Genomic DNA, 12,042 nt, shown 5'->3' with positions numbered 1-12,042 from the left:
ATTTAGGGCTTATGTGAGATCACCTACCAAAATGGAAATGATTCCTTGTTTTACGTCAAATAAGTAGCATATCAAGGCGACAAGGATCTTTCAGTGAAGGTCCAATGATGTATTACCACGTAGGGCGGAAAAGGACCTTTCAGTGGAAGTATAATATTGTATTACTCTATAGGATGTCAAAGATCTTTCAATGAAAGTCCAACATTGTATTACACAGAGGGAGACAAGGATCTTCCTGTGAAAGTCGAACATCTTCAATAGCATAAGGGTTCCTCTAACCTTTAACGTGCATCCTGCAAAATCTATACAACTTAAAAAGAGAGAAGCTCCTCATTTAGAACCCATATCCATGTAGGGGAACAATGTGCTAGCACATTATTCAGAGCGAGTTTACAGAGTTCTTAAAGAAATTACAAATGACAAAGACATTAACTCACCTTATTCAATAAAAAAATTTAATTAGAGCATAAACTTACATCTGTCTATCTGTCCATCCTCCCAATTTTGTTGGCGATCTCGCTTGATAAATCTATGCTTCAAAGATTAGCCTGTATGCATAATGTTGTGTGGCGTATCTCGCCACTTTAGGGAGGTATTGAATATCACCAATTTTATAGTGACGACTTCAATCAACTCGACAACCCTTAAGATCATAGAGTATTCCTTCTTGCTCATACTTGTTGTCATTTTCAAAATATTTTTCATTGAAGAAAAGAATAAAATCAAATGCATAATGTGTGTTTCCTTTAGAACACTGGCAACACAAATTATAATTAGCAAAATGGTGGGGTGCAACATAGGATGCCTCAAATTGGTGGGGTGCACCATAACATGTGAGCAAAAAGAGTTCCACCAAGGGTATTGGAAATTAATGGGACATGTGCTTGCAACATGGTGGGTGCACCATAAGATGCCTCAAATTGCTAGCATAGTGGAATCAACATAATCTAAAACAATGAAAAATGTTATGGACACTTGTTCCCTTGACAGGATAATTTAAAATTAGGATGTGTTTGCTTTGGACGCATGAGATATATTTTGCACCCCTCATATGTTGGCAAAGCAAGAAGAATAAGGACTTGCAATTTGGTTAGACTATCAACACCTTGACATTAGTTTCACTTTATTCAACAATCTTTAGAAATCATAAATGAAGACTATAACCAGCTCATGCTTATCAAGCATCTCCCATGCCATCAAACTAACCTTCAAATCCAAAATATAACATCATTCAACACTAACCAAATCCAACATGGGTTATTGAATTATTGGAGAACTAACTATTAGAAAAATTTGAAATAGATCCAATATAAAGGGCGTTCAATGTTAGGAGTGGATGCAAAGTACTACAACAGTCACCATCAATGGTATGCGCTAAAGGTTCAAATTCGAAGTTTACATAACCATAATGCATACTGTGAGTGCTATATCAAAATTGTATAATATATAACTAAACTCAATATACCTAACTCGACTAAGGAAAACCATTTCCAAAGAAGATAATAAACTATGAGAGCGAGATGATTCTGACTAGAGCATTTACATGTAACAAGGTAGATATTATTGAGGCTTACCAAGGTAGGTGTTATAATTCTCATAACATAAGAGTTTGGACACCATTCTTTGATCTTTCTTTGACTTAGATAAAATATGTCACCCACTATAGAAAAATGCTCTCGAGCGACGTGATTTAGTGACGTGAAATCCACGTGGTTAAAAAGCAGCGTTGCGATGTGAAAAATACGCCACTAACTATTTAAAATAATAAAATCATAAACGTCAGCTTTTCACATGGGGAAATTTTGAAATTTTCAAAAAATTCGTCGTGACGTAAATATCACGTTGCTATTCAAATTTAAAAAAAAATTGAGTGGGAAAATTTATCCGGTAGAATGCATTTGAGTGACATTTGTAAGGTAGTCTCATAGTTTCTACGTCACTAATAGCCACATGAAATTCATGTCACAATCCCTAATGATTAAAAAATTAGTGACGTGAGTTTCATGACGCAATAAGCTCTATTTATTAGGCTTCAACGCTTCCCCACACATGTTTCCGATGTCATTTCTTCTCCCTATTTTCCCAATCCTCTCATCTCTTCCTTACACTCCTTTTCCTCCCCATTTTCTTCTTCCTCTTACTTTTTTCTCTTCTCCACCATTTTCCTCCATTAAAAATCAGTGTCTTCATTCTCATTTTCCTTCATTCCACCATTTGTTGCAAAACTTAATCTTATATAAATTTCACTCAAATGTATTATTTTTTAATTTTGTTTAGGTTAAACTCTACTTTTATGTTTTTCTATTATTTGATTTTTCATTTATTTGTTGACAAAGACTCAAAAAATTGATCAAGACTTAAGCTTTATTGATTGATTAAAGCTTCTCTATTTTTTTTTTATTTCTTCACTAAAAGATATGTATTATTTTTTATATATATTTAAAATCAAAATAAATAATATATACTATAATAGATCTAATAATTCTTTATTTTTAAAAATTCAAAAATATTTATTTATATATATACAATTTAAAATCAGAATAAATAATATATACTATTTGTTTATATTAATTTTTATATATATTTAAAATCCGAAAACATAGATATATTATTTATATAGTTAAAAGTAGAATATATATTATTTTTTTATTATTTTTATAGTTAAAGTCTGGAAATAATAGTTTTTATTTATATAGTTAAACAATATATATATTATTTTTTATTATTTGTATAGTTAAAAGCAGAATATATATAATTTATATATTTAAAAACAAAATATATAAAAACATACAATTTGAAAACAAAATATTATTTTTATAATTTTTTTATAATTAAAACACAATACAAAAATATAATATGTATTAAAAACATAATATATTTTCAAAACATAATTTATAATTTATTTTTTAATATTTTCATATATATATATATATATATATATATATATATAATATATATATATATATATTATATATATATATATATATATATATATATAATATTAGTGGTAATCTGGTCTACTATGATCGTGTATACGTGAATTTTATGTGGCAACCTGGCCTACTATGATCGTGCATACGTGAATTTCATGTCACATATTAGCGATATGTTTTTCACATGGGAACATGTCACAATTAATTTTATATGTAGCGACATGAATATCATGCCACAAATTAATGACATGATTTTCACGTGAGAAAAAGTCTTGTTAATAACTACAATGTTAATTTAGGTTTGAGACGTGATTTTTATATTTGTGTTGTGAAAATTACGTCGCAAATAGTTTTTTTTACAATGACCGATTGTTGGGCAAACTATACAATCATAATGGATCGAGAAAGCAATTTAAAAGGTTAACTCACTTTCAGTCACACTAATCTAATGCATAAATTGATTTAAAGAGTTAGAGTTCAAACTTTACAAAGCTAAGAATATCATTGAAAAAAAGATTTTCAACATATTCCTAAATTTCCAAATACTAAAACTTTGAATTCCTTCCAAGTATTACTTGGGACTTCTACATTGTGATTATGCTACCAATAAGACATATTTATAGTCACAATAAAAAACAGTAAACAATATTGGTAAAAAAAACATTCAAAACCTGGTTTATTTTTCTATTATATCCCTAATTTAACCCTTTTAGGTATTAGTATTATGACAGTAACAACAATTTAAGAGTAATATTAAAAAATTCTGAATCTACCAAGAGCAGGCCTAAAAATTGAAGCATGAATACCAATACATTGACAAATGTGTCGTCAGCTTCAAGCATACCAAGCTTTCTTTGGCTTCAAATAGGAAGAATCATTTGCAAATCGATGTTAATACATTTGGATACTCTAAGAGCATACCTCATTCAACTAATCACTTTAAACATGAACTACTCTAAAATGTAAATGATTCTCCATTACAAATGGCAACTATGCAAATGAACCTCAAAATTCAGGTGAACAATCTATTTAGTATCCTTTATCCATGTCAATAGATATTAATGCATGCAAACATACTAGTCATACTGTAAGTCCATGTTCATAATTTTGGAATCCTAATGCATGCAAATATTTCATTACTTAAAGTTTGTTCAAGACGATACCCGCAGAAAAATAAAGGATATGTATGCAACATTCAATTATTTTATCAAAGAATCAAACCGTGTATTGTAGTTTAAAATAGGGTAAGATGATAGAAAATTCAAAATTTAGTTACCGAGAGAAGAGTTACATCTTACCACATTCTAGTGAAATCGAAGTTACGGTGGATAAGAGTGTTTTAAAAACCTGCAGTTTCATCAGGTCATCACTAAAATCGCCTGCCCTTTTATTGCAGATGCGTTTGTCGGCTAAATCCTATATGTTTCGCCTAAGCAAAGCATTGTTCTCTTTGCCGCTTTGTCGTTGTGCGACGACTTCTCTCAAATGTTTGACATTGTTCACTTTGTCGCTTTTCCGCTTCCCCGCCATTAGGGGAATGTTAGAATAATAAGTGTGAGGAGTATGTGGGAGTACCACATTGATTAGGAATATGGAGAGTTAAGCATTTATAACTGAGATAACCCACACACCTATCACCTTAAGATCTTGGGTGAGTATGTGGTGTGTCTCTCACAAATACGTGTTTCTCTTAAAGAAAAACCCCAAAGTAAGTACCAAAATTTTCGTAGGAGGTGCCCCGTTGAAAAATGTCAACGACGGTACTAGTGTATATGGATAACAATTCTCTGCCATAAGGCGACTTCTCACGAATATTCGATAATGTTTTCCTCCCGCTTCTCAAGACTGAATTCTATTTTGATTCATAAAGAAAAACATTATATTCACTTCACTCAAGACTGAATTCTTTTAATATCATCATGTGGTTTTCTCATTCGCATCTTTTATCGGTCTCAACGTCATGAGATTAGTGCATTACCTAATAGTTGATATCTCGGTCTTTTAAACAACACAAAGCATTAAGTTCCAATAGTTATAAAGCAACAAGACTTCATACCGATCCTAATACAATATGTGTGGATATTGAGTCTAATCATATGTTTAGGCATTAATATCTAAAAGATGATAATTTTGGATATAGTCGAGACAAACACCTTTCGAATGTCAATTCACACCATGAAAATAAGTTTTATGTAGAAAATCTAAAATAGGCATTAAGATTAAATAGTCATCAATATTAAAGCTTGAATAGACTTACATAAAGCATCATGACCTATTTAATACATGATTATAATGCTTGTATTTATCCCCCAACAAATAGATTTCACTTACTCATCGTAGTTGTACCGATGATTCCGTGAAGTTGAGCTTGACACTTTATCTGCCATGCCACTTAAGTAGCGCTCCCGCCTTCAAGATTCATCTCTTATTCTTATGTTGAATACGCAGGTGAACCTACTCAAATTCTATACTATATCACTCCACCAAAACCTATTTTTGCAATGAAATAGAGATCCCTATTTATAGTTTAGATCATGACCTTCACAGGGCGCACCGTTTCTTCGACCAACGAGCCAAATTTCTTCTAAGTTAAGTAATACCGGCTCATCCAAGTAGATTTTGGTCGCCTTAGCTCGTTGGGCGCACTGGCCCATCGCTTAGCGTGTCTACTTTATTATATGTTAAGAAATGTCAGCCATCCAAGTGCACTTTGGTCACCTTAGCTCGTTGAATGCACTGCCATCCTCATCTATCGCGCAAACCCTAATCTCACCTTTAAGTAATTTAGCCTTTAAGTCTTCTTGGTTGTCTGTGCTCGCTAGATGCAAAATACATAAGGATTTATCGCTGAAGAACTTTGTGCTTGTTTCTCGCTTAGCCCTAAATCCTCATGAATTTCTCCCTCTGCACACTTTGTGCCTGTTTCTGGCTTAAGCCATATTTTCTACTCATTTTTGGCTTAGCTAGTCTTGTGCCATCTTAGTTGATTTAATGATGCATTTTGGTGTTTATTGATTCATTTTGTATGTTCTTAATAAATTCATAGTTGAAAAGTTCATACAGATGTTTTATCATATTTTCTTGATAAATTGAATTTTTTTTCATTGTTTGCTTTTAAAATAAGTCAATAAACAGATATGTATTTTGCATATTTTTGGCATTTATCATCGTCGTTTTCAGAACCCTTACTCTTAAATACAATTCTATTTTTCCTTCTTTGTTACTAGAAGAATCAATGAATATGAACCAAATAATGTGCCGCTTAAATATTCAAAGAGGACTATGTCATGTTTGGTTTCCACCATGATAGCACAAGGTCCTCAATCTTCGTCTTCTCCACCATCATATTCACGGATAATAGACATGCAACGTTGTCACCATCAATGATAGTTTTGCATGGATCACTACTACAAAAAGCATCTAACGTAACATGCTATTATCTCAAATATTATACCTACCTAAGTAATAGCTCATAATTAGGTGCCTTTAAATTTTTATTCATTAAAATATATTTGACTATGGTCTGTAATAACAACCGTAGTGATATGTTAAGTGTTACGGGTTTCGAATCCCAACACTAGTAGTTTTTCTTTTTTTCTTACAAAATAGGTGTGTCACTTATAATCTTAATATTTATATTAAATTTAAAATACCTTTCACCACGGTCTGTAGTAGCAACCATTGTGAAATGTATTTACATTTAATGACTGTCATTTTATTCAACTGCGGTGAAAAATATAACTTATATTTAAGCAAAATTTTGCTCTTTCAAGCCAGATAGTCATATCTCTCTTATCAAACCCTAACATTATCTCACACCTTACTCCATGAACGGTTGCGTACCAAGGAAAGGTGTTAAACAAAACATGTTTCTTTCACTTCCTCTTCAAATTTCAGGTACGTGGACATTTTCACCTTTCACTTTCTATTCACGTTTTTGTTGATAAAAGTTGTAAGTTGTTTAAGTTAAGTTATTGATGATAAAAGTTCTATTTTGTTTAGGGTATTTTGTTGATGATAAAAGTTATATGTTGATGATTTTGTTTTTGTTGAGCTATGTTGTATATTATTTATAGTATTTTGTTGTTGATAAAAGTTGTATGTTGTTGATGATTTTATTTTTGTTGAGCTATGTTGTATGTTGTTGTTGATAAAAGTTCTATGTTGTTGATGATTTTGTTTTTGTTGAGCTATGTTGTATGTTGTTTAAAGTATGTCGTTGTTGATAAAATTTCTATGTTGTTAATGATTTTATTTTTGTTGAGCTATGTTATATGTTGTTTAAAGTATGTTATTGTTGATAAAAGTTTTATGTTGTTGATGATTTTGTTTTTGTTGAGCTATATTGTATGTTGTTTAAAGTATATTTTTGTTGATAAAATTTCTATGTTATTAGTGATTTTGTTTTTGTTGAACTATGTTGTATGTTGTTTAAAGTACGTTATTGTTGATAAATTTTCTATGTTGTTGATGATTTTATTTTTGTTGAGCTATGTTGTATGTTGTTTAAAGTATGTTGTTGTTGATAAAAGTTGCATGGTGTTAATGATTTTGTTTTTGTTGAGATATGTTGTATGCTGTTTAAAGTATGTTGTTGTTGATAAAAGATCTATGTTGTTGATGATTTTGTTTTTGTTGAGTTATGTTGTATGATGCTTAAAGTATGTTGTTGTTGATAAAAGATCTATGTTGTTGATGATTTTGTTTTTGTTGAGTTATTTTGTATGTTGTTATTGATAAAAGTTCTATGTTTTTTTTTATAAAAGTTGTATGTTGTTTAATGTATGTTATTGTTTATGATATTGATAATGTTATTACTTGGACATTGCACTTATCACATTGTTCGTTCAACATGTCATATAAGATGATTTTATTATATCGTATGTGGTTTGAGTATTTTTCCAACCCCTTACATAATATATAACCTTTCGAATTGAATTAGAAAATATAATACGAGAAATTAAGTTAAATTAAAAAACAACTTATACTTATCATTATTTTACAAGTTTTTTGCAGTCCATTATACGCATCTTGCTATTTGACGGTTAAAACTTGGTTCAATGTTTCTAATTTTTCCACTACCCCTTCACCAACTCTAATTTTGTCTCCAAATTAAATAATATTTTGCAAAATTAACTAGAGGCGAATGAAATGGTAGTTAAAGAACTATAAGCATTGAAATAAGTTCTAACTGTTAACGATCAAAATGTGGATAATGAGTTGCAGAAAGCTCGTAGAATAATGATAATGTAAGTTATTGTCTAATTTAACTTAATTTGTCATATTATTGATTTTTAAATCAGATTGAAAACTTATATGTTTAGTGAGTAGTTAGTATAATAAACATTCTACATAAGTTATAATAAACTCGGGTAAGCATATCACCGCAACTGGAATCAAGAACTATGGTGAAAAGTTATGCGCTAAGTCTTTCACTACGGTTAGACTCTATAAACGTGGTGAAATATATTAAAATATGCAAAAATTCAGGTGTTGGATATCAAACCCCTGACATCAACCTTTTACTATGGTTGGTTTAAATAACTGTTGTGGTATATTACGCGCTATTGTATTTTTACCATAGCCACTAGACCACTTATAACCACACGCTAATTTATGTTCATCAATCATGATTATATATCTTTCTCATTCATAGTGAAATGTGTTATTCGTAGTAGTGGATTTAACTTGAGGCTCATGTGAGTTTTAGTAGGGCCCATTGTGAGTGCCAATTGTAATTGTTAAAAGTATAATGAGGGTGAGAGCATGTTTTCTTAGGGTTACAAAAGACTTTGTGTACATATTTTGTGTGGAATAAGTGAATGTCCTCCCTCAATAATGGAATTGATATATTTTTAGAAGATCCATTGGACCTGGGCTAGAAAGTCAATATGTCGTCTCCCTCATTCCATGATCAGAATCATGAGAGTAGTGAAAGAATCATTATCCGTTAAGTTGTGGGAACATGATTTCTTTGTTGACTGACCTCTTTAGTCAGTTATGATTTGGACACGTCGTCACCCACATTTTTGTAACAAATGGGTATTGGAGTTAGTCCGAGCGACCTGAATTGTGCGTTTGAGCGACCTCTTAACCCTTTGGACAATCCTTTGGTTTTTAGGGCGCTCGACCATCACCAACATGCGTGACTTGTCTTACTTTCTTGTGGATCAGCATTTTTTTAGTCCCCATAAAATTATACCAGAACAAACTCATATATACCACTTTATGTGTCATATCATAAGCAAGATTGCCACATTAGTGAAATTAAATTAGACTAAAAGAGTCTCATAAATTGTTAAATAAAGAGAATGAAATATTGAGTTTTAAAATCAAGGACCAAAACATTACAAAAATAACTAAATTGAAAGACCAAAAATAAATTTATAATGAATGATTAATAAATTAATTATTAATAAAAATAAGGTTAATAGCTATTAACAATTGTCTCCTACGAGTGTTTTACTCCGTATACAAAAAGTTAAAATTCTAACTTTAAAACACAAAAGGTTAGTGTTTTAGACTTTCTAGAAATCTCAGTCACCTAAAACGCCTACATAGCGTACTGACTAGGTACTTATTTATTTTTTAAAAATTATTTTAAAGTTCATATTTTATTTTTTTTTCATTTTTTCATTATTTAAAATATTAAACCTAAAATAGTTAATAGATTATGTAAAATTATGGTCTTAACAAAATTTAAACTGTAGATCAGTGGTGGATATGACACAGGACTTCAACAATTGAACTACGGTACTTTTGTTTATATATATATATATATATATATATATATATATATATAATATATATATATATATATATATATATATATATATATAATATATATTTTTTTTTTTCTTTCTTTTTTTCTTTTTTAATAGTATTTTAAGTGTGTGAATTAAAATGATGGTTTTCAGAAATGTTGATATAGTTGAGATGTATGCATATTTCTTGATGTTTATATATCTCTTGCTTAAAAAGAATCATATGTCATATTCTCCTATATTCCGTGTCTAAAGTTTTGTCTAAGATCATAATTTTATTTTATCTATTAATTCTTTTAATATTTATATGAATTAAAAATTTAAATAAAATAATATGTTAAATTTAGAATAGTTGAAAAAAGTCGCGCCAACTTAACTGATCTTAAAAAAATAAGACAAATAAACACTCAGTCAACATGCCATTTAAGTATTTTTAAAGTTAGAATATAAAGATATAATAAATGAGGTGGCCAAATCAGTAATATTAAATGACAGTAGAAATATTTTATAAATTGTTGAATAAGGGGAACAAAATAATGAGACATTGCTATATATTACAAAGCACATGCCAACGAAACACAAGAACACATACGTGTTATTTTTATAATAAAAATTAATAAATTTTAAGTTGAATTTGTTAAAAAAAGAAATTTATGTGAGGTAGTGAGTTAAATAAGCAATGGAAACTATTCTTGGCTTTCGTTAAAAAATTGTTCATAAATAATAGCATTTTCCTTTTTTTAAACAACCAAAGAATGAGTTTTCAGTTATCAGAAAAAGAAAAGAATGAGTTTTCAGTTATCAGAAAGAGAAAAGAATGAGTTTTCAGTTATCAGAAAGAGAAAAGAATGAGTTTTCATGATTAAAACAATATATTAAATAGAAAGACTAAAAATAAACTAAAACTTAAATCAAATTATAGCAAATAACTTTAGAGTGAATGACTAATAAACTAACTAGTGATAAAAAAATATTCTCTTAAAATAATTTGATAAATAAATTGAAAATTTTATTATGTTATGATTTAAAAAAATTGATTATTTAAAAAAAAATCAATTATTTAAAAAAAAAATCTCTATTAATACTTATTAATTCGATATTGATTGATTAGGTAGAGTTGAAGTTGGATTTACCTAGAAAGTAAAAGCAAAACGAGTGGAGCAATGAAAGCTTCGTCATCTTTACAAAAGAGAAAAGAAAGGCACTTTAATGCTACATTTAATACATTCATCTAACTCTTATAGACATTATGATTTGTGTCCATTGGTTCATTGACATTACTTCTGCTATCGTGTCCCTAACATATTCGTGTATTGTCACTTTGGCTGCCGGCCTGACTTGAATGGAAATTCTGGTATGTTTGTGCAAGAGGTGGCAAGAGTGGCAACGTTAGTTTAATGAGAAACTTTTGGTTAAGTGATATAAAAAATAATAATATAGTGAATTGATGATGAATATAAGTTAATTTTAAATATTATAAGCAATGTGTTAAAAATTAGATCGGTTGTTGATTCGATAAAGTCATGACTTCATTTTTTCCATATCTTTTCATAGCATAATTGTATCTTAAGTCGATGAGATTGACTTCATGATTTTTTTCCATCTCTTCTCTTTCCGAGAAGGTTAACTTCGGGACCCTTTTCCTTTTCTCTTTCTGATAAGGTTAACTTCGGAACCCCTTTTTCGTCTTTTCTCTTCTCAATAAGATTAGCTTCGAGATCCCTTTCCATCTCTTCTTTTTCAGATAAGGTTAACTTCGGGACCCTTTTTCGTTTCTTCTCTGATAAGTTTAACTTCAAAACCCCTTTTTTCGTCTTTTCTCTTCCCGATAAGGTTAACTTCGAGACCCTTTTCCATCTCTTCTCTTCCCGATAAGGTTAACGTCGGGACCCTTTTCTTCTCTTTCCGATAAGGTTAACTTTGGAGCCCCATTCTCAGTGAGATATCCATCTCTTATCTTCTCGATGAGGTTAACTTTGAGACCATTTTCTTCTCTTTCCGATAAGGTTAACTTCAGAGCCCTATCCTCAGTGAGTTCGTCATCTCTTCTCTTCCCGATAAGGTTAACTTTGAGATCATTTCCCTCTCTTTCCGATAAGGTTAACTTCGGAGCCCTGCCCTTTATCATTTTCTTCTCTCTTCGATAAGGTTAACTTCGGAACCCATCCCTCAACAAAGCTAATTTGTGTTTGGCCTCCTTCCCCTTTTTCTTTCCAGTTATAAATAAATAAATAAAATATAAATCCCCTATGAGAATCCAGTGCCCGATGGGTCAGTCCACACCTTTTTTCCCCAGCTATCACCTCAAAGTCTATGTTCCACTTGGCAAACCATTTTTCACATAT

This window comes from Lathyrus oleraceus, chromosome 4 (assembly GCF_024323335.1).
Source record: "Lathyrus oleraceus cultivar Zhongwan6 chromosome 4, CAAS_Psat_ZW6_1.0, whole genome shotgun sequence".
Classification (NCBI taxonomy): domain Eukaryota; kingdom Viridiplantae; phylum Streptophyta; class Magnoliopsida; order Fabales; family Fabaceae; genus Lathyrus; species Lathyrus oleraceus.
The sequence above is the reverse complement of the archived record's forward strand: the minus strand, read 5'-3'. Positions refer to the sequence as shown.